The 14,673-nt window shown below is 38.3% G+C and overlaps 1 protein-coding gene across 4 annotated transcripts in view; it reads right to left on the bottom strand.

The window, feature by feature from the left end:
- ZNF521 (zinc finger protein 521) overlaps nt 1–14,673 on the bottom strand; it is a 312,704-nt gene that overhangs the window by 295,172 nt on the left and 2,859 nt on the right. The gene's annotated exons all lie outside the window — the stretch shown is intronic.

Genomic DNA, 14,673 nt, shown 5'->3' with positions numbered 1-14,673 from the left:
GCGGGCAAAGCACAGGCTGGGTTTCTAAAGCCCAAAGGGACAGCTGAAGCCCAGCAATCTGGGAGTGGGAACTGGGTGATTTCATGAACTAAGCACAGAAAGGGTTGGCAACTCAATGAGCAAGGGAAGGCAAGGGGAAATAAAAAGAAAGCAAACTGAACCATTAGGACTTACTGCAGCAAAGAATGGAGAAGAAATGAAGAGGAAAGAAAACTCAGACAATCGGCTCCCAAATAAGGTTTCCCATAAAATTAAAGCAGCAGCTAGACACAGCCAGACACAGACTGGTAGGTAACATCCAGACAGCAGACACATTCCGTCTTCACATCCTCTACTCACTCTGCTCCTAGACAACACAGCTGAAGCCCAGAAGAAGTTGCTTCTAGATCAATTTACTGATGGGTACGGTGATACAGAAAATCATCCCCTTGTTCAACTAATTCCTTTGCAAACCCAAGCCCAGATTTACCTTTTTAATTTAAGGATTATTAATAAACCTACTATGATTAAACCTTCATAATGATATGTGAATTATTTGTCTCTGGCTCCTCTCCCAAGAACAATTAGCCTACCTTTGCAAATGAGCATTTAGCATCGGCCCTCTCGCAAAGAACCACAAAGACAAAGGCCTGATGTACCGAGAAGATGGCAGAGGCTCCAAAATTAATTAGCTCCACTTTATGTTTCCATTATCTTTTAATTGGAATTTCTGCAGGAATTTTTCCTTCAGAACTCTCTCTACACTGGCAGAACAAAGTGGAGCTTGGAATCAAGAGCTGTTTTGGCCAGTGGGAAAGGATGGGTCATGGAGGACTGGATCCAACAAAGACATCCACAACGGACCCACCCAAGTCAGGTCTCTGAAAACTGTGTCCAGCCAGACAGGTACCTGGAAATCCAAAGAAAAGACATGTCCCCATAGGATGAAGGGTTTCCCCCCAAAGCGAGAAGACCTTTGAGAATGAGAATAAGAAACATGAACTAGGTATTTCTTATCTGACAGAGACTATTCTAAGAGCTTATATGGATTAACTGAATTCTCACAACAACCCTATGAATTAGGGTAATACCCTCACTTGGGGCTTCCCGGGTAGCTCAGTGGTAAAGAATCTGCCTGCAGTACAGGAGACATGGATTTGATCCATGGGTCGGGAAGAGCTCCTAGAGGAGAGCATGACAACCCACTCCAGTATTCTTGCCTTGAAAATCCCACGGACAGAGGAAGCTGGCGGGACCATGAGGTTGCAAAGAGTTGGACGCGTTTCAAGTGATTGAGCACACACACACAATCCCTCACTTCTAGACACAGAAACTGTAGTTTCATGTTATTTCATAATTTGCACAGGGTAAACAAGATTGAAATTTCAACTCAGGGAGTCTGACTTAACACTCATGCTCTTAACCACCATACTTTATTGACCCATTATTAAATATTTGCTAAGCATCTATTTTATTTCCAAAAATATGCTTAGGTGCTGGATCCAGAAGGGTGAAGAGGGGCAGACAGGCTCTGAAGCCAGTGTAATAAGAAGATGAAACTAAATAAATGATCAGGAAAAAGAAAAAACCTTTCTATGTCACATACAATCTCTATGAGTTACAAGGAAAAGCCTGACAAAACTGAAAATTAAAATATTTAAATTTCTCTGTGGCAAAAGAAAAAAGAATTACCCACCCACAAAGTCAAAAGCCAAAGTAGGGAAATTATTTGCAGTATGTATGTCAAAAAAAAGGACTAATTTTCTTATTCATATGAGCTGCTTTTTCAAATGAAAAGATAAAAGGGCAAAAGAAATAAAAAGACAATTCACAGAAAAATAAATACAAATGGTATATAAACATATGAAAAAATGCTTATAATTATATAAATGTTCATTAAAATGTCAATGTTTATTTCACAAGCCACATCAGTAAAGATAAAGTATTTAAACATAGGCACTCTCTAATCCTGCTGCTAACAGCAGTGTGAACTGGTGTTACCTCTGTGGAGCGCACATGTGCAGGATCTATCAAAATGTTAAATGTGTGTTCTCTCTATCCAGAAATTCCATTTTTAGGAATTTACACCATGTACATAATCACACATGTTAGCAAGGATGGGTGCAGGCTCATTGAAGCAACATTTGTAAATAGTAAAATAAACAAATAAATTCAGTTCAGTCGCTCAGTCGTATCTGACTCTTTGCAACCCCATGGACTGCAGCACACCAGGCTTCCTCCTCCACCAGGCTCCAACTCCCGGAACTTACTCAAACTCATGTCCATTGAGTCCGTGATGCCATCCAACCAATTTATCCTCTGTTCTCCTTCTCCTCCTGCCTTCAATCTTTAAATGACAGAACACCATACAATGGATAGAGTTGTTAGAACAAAGGTACTAAGTGTTGACAGGGAGGAATTTTTAGGAAGTACACTTAGGGTGGACAACACAGAGAGTACCACCTTTCATTTGGGAATAAAATGTATCCAAGATCCCCACATAAATGCACTGCCATCTAAAAACGGTTCAGTTCACTGCCAAAGGACATTATCATTAAAATCCTCCTCCTCTCTAAATAACAGGGGGACAGATATTTCAAGAAGTCTTAGTGAGTTGCGTTAAGGGGCAACACATCACCATTATCTCTGGCTTTTCGAAAGCTCACTTTCTGCCGCTTGGATTTTACGAAAGATCTACACAGGTACCTGCTTTTTCCAACTGAAAGAAATCCAAATAAGATTTTTGATTTTAAAAAAGAAGGTGCAGTGGAAAAACAGCATTCAGCACATTTGTTTTGCAGCGAGTCCAGCTGTTATAAAGGCAGTGCACCCTCCCAGAGCAAGAGTGGCACCACCACACTCCGTTCCCAGGAACTACACTGGGCATCTCTGCATCAGGCCGCCAGAGCTTTGAACTGTGTCTGTGAGCATCTGTGCTTTATCTCGATTTATTTTGTGCATCTGTTGGCAAGATGTGTCCTAAGGTAATTGCTTCTTCGCTATACACCAGTCCCTATACAAAAGGTTTCATAGGAACGCTCCATTTCCAGACAGCTTGGGGGTGGGGGACTCTATTAGCCTGTCCAGGGTATAGAGGCCTCTCACTATGACCTGGCTTGGAGAATTATGTGGATGGCGATAAGGGTTGGATATACGCAGATTCAAACATCCTCTCACAGACTGTCTGTTGGGACTTCATGAATAATACCACCGTGAATAGAGACAACAGAACTGTCAAAAAAATGTGAGCTGAAAGTGGAAAAAAAAAAACTGTTGGTAGGTAGATTACTGGTTTTTATCATCTTTCTACAGTTTTTCTACGTAATTTTTCAATCAAGAATATACTCATGAATTGCTGATGCATTGTCATATTCTAATATTTACCAAGTTCCTTGATGTGGAAATTGTGCTAAGAATTTGCAAAGATCATAAGCAGAAACATATTACATGATTTGTATATATTGAGGTGAAATGGAGAAAAGAGTTTTAAATTGTCTAATGATGCCAAATGAATGAGTTTATCCCATAAAGAAGGCTGAGTGTTAAAGAATTGATGCTTTTGAATTGTGGTGCTGGGGAAGACTCTTGAGAGTCCCTTGGACAGCAAGGAGATCAAACCAGTCATTCCTAAAGGAAATCAACCCTGAATATTCACTGGAAGGACTGATGCCAAGGCTGAAGCTCTAATACTTTAGCCACCTGATGTGAAGAGCCAACTCATTGGAAAAGACACTGATGCTGGGAAAGACTGAAGGCAAAAGGAGAAGGGGGCAGCAAAGGATGAAATGGTTGTATGGCATCACCGACTCAATGGATATGAATCTGAGGAAACTCCAGGAGAACGTGAAGGACAGGGAACCTGGCGTGTTGCAGTCCATGGGGTCACAAAGAATCAAACATAACTTAGTTACTGAACAACAACAACATCCCATATTTAGACAGCATTATAAGAATTATAAGAAATCCAGATATTTGGAAGAATAGATAGATCTAAGTGATGAAAAACTCAATGAATAGAGTTTACATAGAGTGGAAAAACCAGCCCATGTACAAAGGATGGCCAGAACTTGTATACAAGCTGCTACTGCTGCTAAGTCTTTTCAGTCGTGTCCAACTCTGTGCAACCCCATAGACGGCAGCCCACCAGGCTCCCCGTCCCTGGGATTCTCCAGGCAATAACACTGGAGTGGGGTGCCATTTCCTTCTCCAATGCATGAAAGTGAAAAGTGAAAGTGAAGTCATTCAGTCGTGTCCGACTCTTAGCGACCCCATGGACTGCAGCCTACCAGGCTCCTCGGTCCATGGGATTTTCCAGGCAAAAGTACTGGAGTGGGGTGCCATTGCCTTCCCCCTGTATACAAGCTAGTCATGTGCAAATAATATAACAGATACCATTTGTATGAATTGCAAGTATACTGTTGCAAAACTAAGTATAGTTTGGAGTTACACAACCTTAAGAAGGACACATGGGCTCCGAAAGTAAAGAATCTGCCTGTAATGAAGGTAACCCGGGTTCGATGCCTGGGTTGGAAAGATCTCCTGGAGAAGGGAATGGCTATCCTCTAGTATTCTTGCCTGGAGAATTTCATGGACAGAGGAGCCTGGTGGGCTACAGTTCATAGGGTTGGAAATTTATTCAATTGTACACAGTTAAGTAATTAAATTCTATTCTGTTCTAAGAGGGACACAGAGTCATCTGAACATGTCTTCATAGACTGTTAGCTCTGTGAAAACCACGAACAACTGGGTCTGACTTGTTTCTGACTGTATCCTTAGCACCTGACACATAACTGGTGCTCAATAAGAATTCCCGTAGAATCATGAGCATGCTCAATAGTTTGCATTTAAAAACATATTAAACCTCAGATTTGGTTTGAAAGTGCTTCCTTCAGGATCCTTTCCTGACCTCACTCATATCTTTCTGAAATGTTTGCATAACACCTGGGGCTTTCCCTCCACCTAATTATAAATTACTGGAATCTGTTGAATCGTGTATTTAATGTGTTTCCATTGCTTGACTGTGACTTCACAAGAACACAGACCCTGTCTGTCTCCTTCACAGCATCCCCAACTCCTAGCACTCTAGGACTGGAAAATGATGAATGTGCAGTAAGTATTTGTTTATTAAACACATGAGCGCATGAATGCCTTTGTAAGTTTGTTTGCTTACTATCTCGTTTTAGGATATGGGGATTCAAAGAGAATAAAACACTGAACGCTGCTCTCAAAGGGCTTATCAACAAACCAGAAAACCAAGTTAGTGTTATAGTTTCTACAGTATATGAGCTATGCAAGAGATAATAAAGAGAGGAGGCACTTTAACTCCGGCAGGTCAGAAAAAGCCCCACAGAAGATGTGAGATGAACCTTAAGAAACGAAAACACTATGCAAACCCTTATCATGGTACAAAACCAACCTGAGAATCCACAGTCTAAGCCTAGAGTAATGAAGCTAGGAAAATCATTAAAGGTTTGGGAAATGTTGCTTCACGAAAATGGTACTAGCATTTGGGCAAGTGGATGGACATGAATTGAAGATGAGGAACCAGGGTAAGTCAAACTAAATTAAAATGCTATCTTTAAAGCAAAACACTTTGACCTTGTACAGCTGCAGGTTCACAGCTATTCCCACTGCAAAAATCCATGTGAGAGCCAGGCAAACATAGAGTTGGTCACTCACACTCATGTACACACAAATTCTAGACCAAAGAAGCTGCCGCTGTTAGGGCTGCTCCAAGTTAAGATATGACAAACCCCTAGTGGGGTGAATTGGTCACTGGCCCAAGGTTCTTCTCTAAAACCTGCAAACTGCTCTATGGAAATTGCAGAATTTGAACTGAGTTTGAACCAAGTCAGCTTCCTTATAAAGGCCCTGAGAATGGTTTCGTGTGTAACACATGTGTCTTTCTATGTTAGTTCCTTAAATAGAGAGTCTGGACAAGAAATCACAGTGAGAAGTTAAGACCATCTAACCTCTGCTGTTTGATTTTTTTTTCCACCAGCTACAACTCAATCAAGTTCACAATTTTAAAAGCATGCCTGCCCCATTAATATGAATTATTGATCAACTTGCAAGAATTACAATTTCTCAATATGAGAATTCTATGATGTTAGAGAGAGAAGGGAACTCAGAAGTCATCAACACATTTCTTTGGTTAAAAAAATAATAAATGATTTTGGTTCCATGGACATTTACTGAGCACTTAGGACAAGTCAGACACCTGACTGACCCCCTCCTGGCCTGAGGTACCCAGAGGCAGACAGAGCTGGGAAGCCATCCCAGGGTGGGCCAGCCCATCGCACTCATATTGGATTTCAAAATATGCAAATCAGCAAATATAAAAAACATTTAACAGGAGCTATAAAATGGTGTTATTATCTTGTAATGGTTTTATTTTGAAGATTAAAAATTTGGTATAATGATGCAATACTTACATAAATGACCTGTGTGATTTTGGAGGAGGCAAAAGGGATTTCCTATGAATCGTCTTTTTCTCCGGTCAGTTACACTCCCCCATCACCACTGATTGTGCACTCATGTCTATGAACATGAAGACCATCAAGACATCCACTATCATTATCCCTAAATTGTCCTATGCTTAAGATCTGTGACTCTGTCAAAGTTTATTTCAAGGCATTCACCTATTTCCCTGGGGAAAAATAATTAAACCTGCATTGTGAACGTTTCAATACCAACTTGTTTCATTCTTTAGTGTTCTATTCCTGAATATTTAATGGAATGAATTCCTCTTGACTTGTTTCACCTCAATTTTGTACAGGAGGGACTCCTAACTGAGGCTTTGTTTCACTGTTTTTGAATAATACACACATTCTCCAAGAGCCTTCAATTATTTCAAGAATGCCACAAATTCTCTGAAAATTTTATAAAATTGCCTTCAGTATCTCACTATTAACTTTTAGAAACATTATATATAAAAAAAGAAACATTATATAGGTTATTATTAGAAACATTATTACTAGAAACAACTACCTAGATCTTTTAGGAGGGCTAAAAGATTTTGAAAAAATCCAAAAAGAGTTGGAAACAAATATTCTATGTATTTAGCGGTTTCAATTCAAGTGAGTATATCTAACTCTTAATCATAAGAGAAAACAAAGCTCACTTTTCTCAAAAAGGATAACCCACCAAACTTTTAGTGCCAAAAATGTTTTTGAAGATCATTTTATCTAACTTTTTAAACTGACCCAACTTGCTAAACAGTGAATATCATACATACTAAAGAGCATATACCAAACACACATATCTCCCACCACCTGCATGGTGGCCTTCTCCTAAATTAAAAAGCAATGGAACATATGTAAAACCTCATCCGATTTTCTAGACTATAATGCTTCATAAGAGCCAAGCTTACGTCTAGTTCACAACTGAATATCTGGAACTAGCAGTGTGCACGGACAAATGAGCACTAGAAAAAACAAACAACAAAGAGCTTTTTGAATCATTAAATGAGCCCCTTTGGTCTACAGAGAAGAAATCTGAACCTGGAGAACAGAGGGTAAGTGACTTGCCAAAATGTGCAGACGGCAAAGAAGAGCTCACCCTCTGTGAGCCATCTCCACTGCAAGCCATGTCCTTACAGGTACACTAATATCCAAGTCACAATACTTATGACCATAGCTAATTGTTTCTGTTTTTATTTTCAACTCTTTCCAGGAATTAATATGCATTCCCTTGAGTCCATAGTTCTTTTTCACTCCTGCCTAATGGCCACAAAAAAGTGCATCTAACTTTTCCTTTTGCACACTGACAGCCCCAAACCAGCCTCCACATAGCAATTTCAGACTCCGTATACCAGTTAATGAACAAAACATTCACTCAAACTCATGATGGCATCACCTTACCAACCAATAGTTCTCTCTCAGCTTTACTGATACTTGATAGGTCAAGTGATGTTTGTGAATACTTAATTGCCTTTTTTAAATGTATAAAAAATAAGAAAAGACTAAATTGTGAATACTACTGAGAGAAAGGGTATGCCTAATAAACTTCTAAAATTGAGATACACTACATCAATAGAAGGGCTGGAAGCAATTACTGTTTAGTCATATTCACACAGGCTTCCCAGGTGGCGCAGTGGCAAAGAATCTGCCTGCCAGTGTAGAAGACATAGCAGGCTCAGGTTTGACCCCTTAGAGTGCAACCCACTTCAGTATGCTTGCCTGGAAAATTTCATGGACAGAAGAGTCTGGCGCGGTACAGTCCATGGGGTTGCAAAGAATCAGACACAACTGAGTGTGCATGCACACACACCCACACACACTCACACATGTACTAGACCTGATCTGGTTCTATTGTGAAAGAAAAGAATAGTATTAAGGAACATGCCTGAAATACTAGAATTTGTTTCTAAAAGTCAATATATTGTTTTAAAAGTTGTAATTTTTTAGAGTCCTGGTCACAGCACCCCCTATAGTACCGCAATTTATCATTCAACTTATGGACCCTTCAGCTCTTCATGGGTTTTCACAATTGTACTCTATATGAATATACAGAGCTATCTATACTTGAGAACAAGAACCCTTATCGCCTTCATTCTAGTCAGGTAAATAACTTTCCATCAAAATGCACTGATGGGACAAGAAATTTGGGGACAAGCCAATCTTGAGAAAGAGAGGAGAAATAACTTCAGTGAAATAATGAATTTCAATGGTAACCTGGTTTTAATTCCTAAAAAGAAACTCTATTCTTTACAATGATGCCAATTTTTATTAGGCCAAATCCAATTCAATCCATTTTTTTCCTTAAAAAGTAATTAATACATATGAATTTGCTGACCAAACTGTATTTTAAATAGAACATCAGACTATGTTTGTGTGTGTGTCTATTTCCTATTGAGTTGTGATAACTGAAACCATTTGATTTCACATATATAAAAATGTTGTTGAAAATGAAATACCAAAACATAACTCCTGCAGAATTAGGAAAATGAATATTCTGAATGTCCATCACTGGACCATATTCAGTGGGAGACAGTTATGCTTTTGCATGAAGAGTATGTTTTCCAAACCAAATCACCTTTGTTTGAAAGCAAGACTTGAAATGCTCGACACATGTTCAACACAATCATATAGTTGACAAATTTACATATATATTTTTCATTTCAGAATTTTTCAAAGCATTTACTATCCCATAAAATTAAAATATATGGTGTCCAACAATAATAATTTTTAAAGGTATGCATTTATCCTTTTTTTCTTTCAGTCTTCCAAGAAAGTGGAATTTTTAGACAGTCATATTTGAATCTGGATTTTTTTTTTTTAATGAGCAAATTATAAACCTCTGCAATCAGGCATTGAGAGTAGAAATGCCAACTGTAGTGTGTGCTGCCATTACAATGATACCCCCAAGATCAGCTCAGTGCCTGTAGCTGTGGCAGGGTCCCCAGACAGCCGGATGACTGCTGCTTGATCATTATCCCCGCTAAAACTGAAGCTACTGAAGTTTTAAAGAATTCGTATCTTACTGAATTTCTTTCATCTCTAATAATTACTAAACTGGCATAATTACTTATACTAGAGGTGGAGTGTGATGCATGCTAAAAGCCCAAGCTGCCTAAAATTAAAGTTTAAAAAAAAAAAAAAAAGCCACGACTCTACTTAGTTTTCAAAGATTTATCTTGTGTCAGGCTTTTATGCCAAGAGTTGCATAATTATTTAAACCATTTAAAAGCTTTCCTTACACTATTTGATTAATACTATAACAGAGCTATTTAAATTTACTAATGTTAACTTTAATGTTTAAGTTTTAATTGCTTTGTAATAACATTGTTGCAGAGCGTATTTTAAATCAGACAAGTACACTTTCATTATAGCAAACAAGGTATATGCAATCCCAGCTAGTGTACCATGTAATCCCCAAACAAAAAACAGGAACGTATTTCAAATTTAATTGAAATTGGATTAGAAACTTGCGAGCATTCCCCCCTCCCCACCTCCACTCCCCCACAGAACTAACTTTAACCTTTGACTGCACAACAGGAGTCAATGGAGAAAAAAATTAAATACATCTGGGAAAATACTTAGCCAGAATATCAGCCTTTGTATCAAAATTTCATTCAATTCAAGAGCATTCTACAACATATTACTTAATGACAACATTTACATTTTAAACAATCCATAAGGCTTCTAAAATATATTTCAAGTGTTGCAAGTCTCAAAATCATTTTCTCTAAAAAATAAAAGTTCAACATGGTATCCATTAAATCCAGCCATAAGGAATGTATTCTATGGCAAGAGAATTAGTGACATTAAACCAGCAATGTGAATTCTGTCAGATGAATTAATAAAGCACAGTAATAGAAAAACCAGATCTTTCATAAAATTCTTAATTGATCTTGGTAGAATTGCTTTTTTCTACTATCAAAACCTCTTTCTCCTGATTGCCTGGTTTTACATCAAAATGAAAACTCAAGCAAGTATTTTGATGTTTCGATGTGTGTCAACAAGTATTTCACTAGAATTTACCTGATAAGCCAATTCTCAAAAACAAATTTCCTGTAAAAATAAAAGAAAGGGAGCAAAAATATTCCTATAAAATGAAAACATATACCCTACAAATATGCTATAAGACTTGAAATGACCCAAACAAGCAAGCAGAAAGAACCAAGTATAATTACTGGAAGCAAAAAGTTGAAAAATTCTGTCATCACTATTAGGCATCACTGCTGTCAATAACTAGAATGGATTTTAAGGGATATGGAAATACTCTGGCAAAACAAAAAAGAAGAATTATTAACAGCTTGCTTTATAAAAAGCTGCTAATCTCGAATCCCTTTGTAATTTCATTTTTACATGTATGCTTTTATGTTCCATATCCTATGTTTCGCCCTTTTTGGACTGGATGAATAAAAGCCAACAATCCACTCACGCATCAAACAGATGTTTTTGTTTTTAAGGCCAAGTGGAATCTTATGAATTTTTGTCCCCTCCCTTTAAGAAGATGCTGCCAGAACTGCTGAAATTGTGAAACTAGCATTTTGGAAAACACTCATTGGACCATCAGTTCTGCAAGTTTGACTAGCACTCATGGGATGCATGCCAACAGTAATTGCTGTTTTTGTTTATGTCGGATTGTCTACTGATTGGACTATAATTAATTTAACAACTTCAACATCTAGTCAGTATAATTTAGAGGTGGAAGAGGGAAGGAACAGTGCCTGCTTGATAGATGCAGAAAAGTCCAACTGCAACTGTTGGAAAAAGGTACAAGCACTCAGCTTCTGAAGAGTTTCCAATAACCAAGCTTTTTAACATCCATATTCAAAAGTAAATGCACATGTAGCTGTGTGCTGCAGATTTTAGTAATTTGCCCTCACAATTATGAAAAGGAACATATATATATATATATATATATATCTTTCCTAAATATTAAAAAAAACTTACCTTAGGTTAAATCTAGTTATTAAAAAAGGGAGTCATACTTCATTTGTTTAAAAGTAGTTCTGAGCAAAAATCTATATTGCAGGCTTTAAGTCTTCTTTTCTTACTATGGCATCATTTCCAAAACCAAACCTGAATCTCTAGTGATAAAGTTTTTTTAGAAAAGAAATAGAACATACAGTGTATAAGAGAATCACTTTCTTTTGTTTTTTTAGTTATACTTCACCTGTCTACCTGTAAGAAAATGTATTTTTGACTTTGAAAAAAATGTGTTTAAATAAGGACTGGAGAGTTTAATGTTTCTATTAAATTTAGGAGGTAGTACAAGCTCCCTGCAGTGGCTCTTTTAACACCTACAATTTCAAGAGCTTTTCCACCAGAGAATACAGCCTAACAGATAGGTTTTCTGACTTTCAAAAGGTTATGGATTTAAAACCCATCGCCTTTTCTTTCAAATTCTATAGTTTACATTTCTTCTTTAAATTGCGAACTGAATTTTTGCCACTTCATTATATTTCTAAATAAATTACTTCTCCTTAAGAGAAAAAAAGAGCCACTTTATAAGTACAAAAGAAGGTAAATGGGAAAAAGGAAAAAGGTCAATTCTAAGTGTGATAACTTCGAAACGTGCCAAGTTACAAAGGGTTAGCTACCGTGACAGCCAAGTTAAACAAGGCATTTTGGGGCTGTCTTTCTGCCTGGTTCCCACCATCTCTCTCTAGAGACCCCTGGTATGGGTTTATGAACACCTGAGGGTCCAGATATCCTAACTGTGTTTTGTGTTTAACTTGGCCATTTAAATGTCTAAGTGCTCCCCTCTCTCCTGCCCAGCTTTATAACTTGGCTCTTACTGAATATCTCACACCTTGACGAAGTAGACCACTTTTTCCTTCTCATGAGTGCTTTTTTGGAGTAAATTTCCAAAAAACAATGTTTTTAGCAGGTAAAAGGCTTGAGAAACTTCCATCAGAGAAGCACCACAAGAAACAGACTAAAGAGCCATCAAGGAAAAATAGAAATAGGTCACAATTGACCAATTTGATGCCACTGATTTGCTATCTCAGAAAACAAGCTGACAGCAGAATTATTTTCAGGCAGGTAATCTACTCACATCTCATATCTACTCTCAGGAATGGAGATAAATGTCCAACTAATACAAATGGGGTAGAGGGTGACTCATTTCATTGCCTGACCATCCATGCCTCTAGATACTGGCTTTGAGACTCTGTGTTATTAGACAGAAAGGGTTATTCTGAAGATTCGTAGCATAAGGACAGAGTAAGTTTCTTGACTTTGTGTGTGGACTGAGAGAATTTTGATGCTAGGGCTTTGAGAGGCAGAAGGGATGAAAGAGTTCCATGTTTCAAAATACAGTTCACAGTTTTCACATATAGAAAAATGAATACTTCTGGTGTACAAGTTTTAATGCACTTTGGAGGCGGTAAGGAGACCCAGCAGGGTATGCTCCACTGCAGCCAGAAACCTGGTAGCCTCTCCCAGGAGTTGGGTTATTAGGACAATGACACAAAAGTTTGCTGCAAATTAAAAAACCCTGTATAATTTTAAAGTAAACATAATCATTCTTTCGAAATACTAAATTTCTGAGAATACACAAAATGAATTCAACTATTAATAGAATTTTTGGTAGTATTAATAGTATTTGGTAGAATTATTTTTAAGCATTTGGTTGAAAACAAAAACTTTCAACTCAACTGTCATTTCTTAATGTTTGTACCTGCCTTATGTAAACTACTCCCCTGAGATAGTGGTTTCAAATTGTGATATCAGAAGTGACAGACATTCAGGAATATCTTTTAAACCTTGTTTATTAAAGAAATAGTATGGATGGAGACAAGTTGCAGACTGAATGCAGAAGTTCATGTTTTATTTAGAAGGGCACATCGCATTTTCATGGTTTCCACTGTCTCCTTCAAATTGGTATAATCTGCAAGGTTTTGAAACACTGTCACTCGGCTAACAAAATCACCATTTTATCTCTTAGTTGCAAAACTACTAATCAGTTCTTCATAAAAGAAACTTAAAATCAAAGCTGTCTTTCTATGCCTGCTGACAGTAAAGTGTAGCTCATTGCTTATTATTATGCCAGAATATCTATCATAATAATACCTCCCTGGCTTTTCTATGATCCAAGTGTGACCTTCCCGACAATCTAACGGACAGAACACTCCTCAAATACATTTTGAAAACATGGAGACCCTTCCTGGAAGACACAGGGAAAGGAAAATAGTGAAGAAAAAGCCAGGTATTTAACAGGAGCCACCTAGAAAGCCATTCTACTGCTCCAAACTCGATACTAATATCACAATGGCTCATCTGACATTGCTCATCTCAATGTGTGTTTTTCCAGGTAAATGCATACCCTGAAGAAAAACAAACCCACTCTTCAGTGAGGACTGTACTATTTTTATGCCTGTCTTCAGCTTCTCACCCCAAAGCTCAGCCAGCCCACCTGAGGCCATTCCCTCTTCTGGGAGCCTCCCAAGCAGCTGACAGAGGAGAACACCACTGTGTTCCGTGCCCACACAGAAAATGGAAGCTAAATCTTTGTTTTTAATGTAAACATTTTATTTAGAACTTGGCAGTTGAAACACAGATGCTGCTTCTTCATGGAGAAGATACTGGGAATATTTTTGCGATATGACATTTCAACAAAAGAATAAAATGCCCTCTAACTCATTTTTCCTTACCATTTTTCTTTTCTTTTGCTTATTAACTTAAGGACTGCACAGGTCTCGGTCCCAGTTATTTTGCAATTCGACTTGTCAAAGACTGCCTTGCGAATACCGCCAACTGACAGCTTCTCTGACCGCCCATAAAATCCTCCGTGCAAGAGAATAAATCTTCTTTAGGAAGCCCGGGGAACACATGCACCACAATCAACAGAACTTTCACCCGGAATTCACTCCAAAGGCAGGCGAGCCGACTGCCTAGAAACTGCAGATGAGCAAAACTACCTATCGTGCAAACTTCAATAAACTTAAAAAATAATAATAAATAAAAAGCCTCCCCTCCCCATCGCTGAGGTTTCTGAAGCCTCCAGCAGCCCTTAAACCCGGGTTGACATCAAACTCTCCTCTCAAACTCGGAAAGTTCTTTCCAAGTGACGAGGAAGAGGTTCGTCCCCGGTACTTGGCTCAGAGTGACTCCGAAGGAAGCTGAGCGTCTCCCAGCAAGTTCCCCCAACGCGAGCGTCGTCCGCCGTTACCCTGACACCCGCGCACGCCCCAGGCGTTTGCTTTTTCACCCTCCATGCCTGCATCTTTCAGGCCCTCGG

The sequence above is a fragment of the Bos javanicus genome, chromosome 24, assembly GCF_032452875.1.
Source record: "Bos javanicus breed banteng chromosome 24, ARS-OSU_banteng_1.0, whole genome shotgun sequence".
In the NCBI taxonomy this organism is placed as follows: domain Eukaryota; kingdom Metazoa; phylum Chordata; class Mammalia; order Artiodactyla; family Bovidae; genus Bos; species Bos javanicus.
Note: the sequence above shows the minus strand (reverse complement) of the source record. Positions and strands in the feature narration are given on the sequence as shown.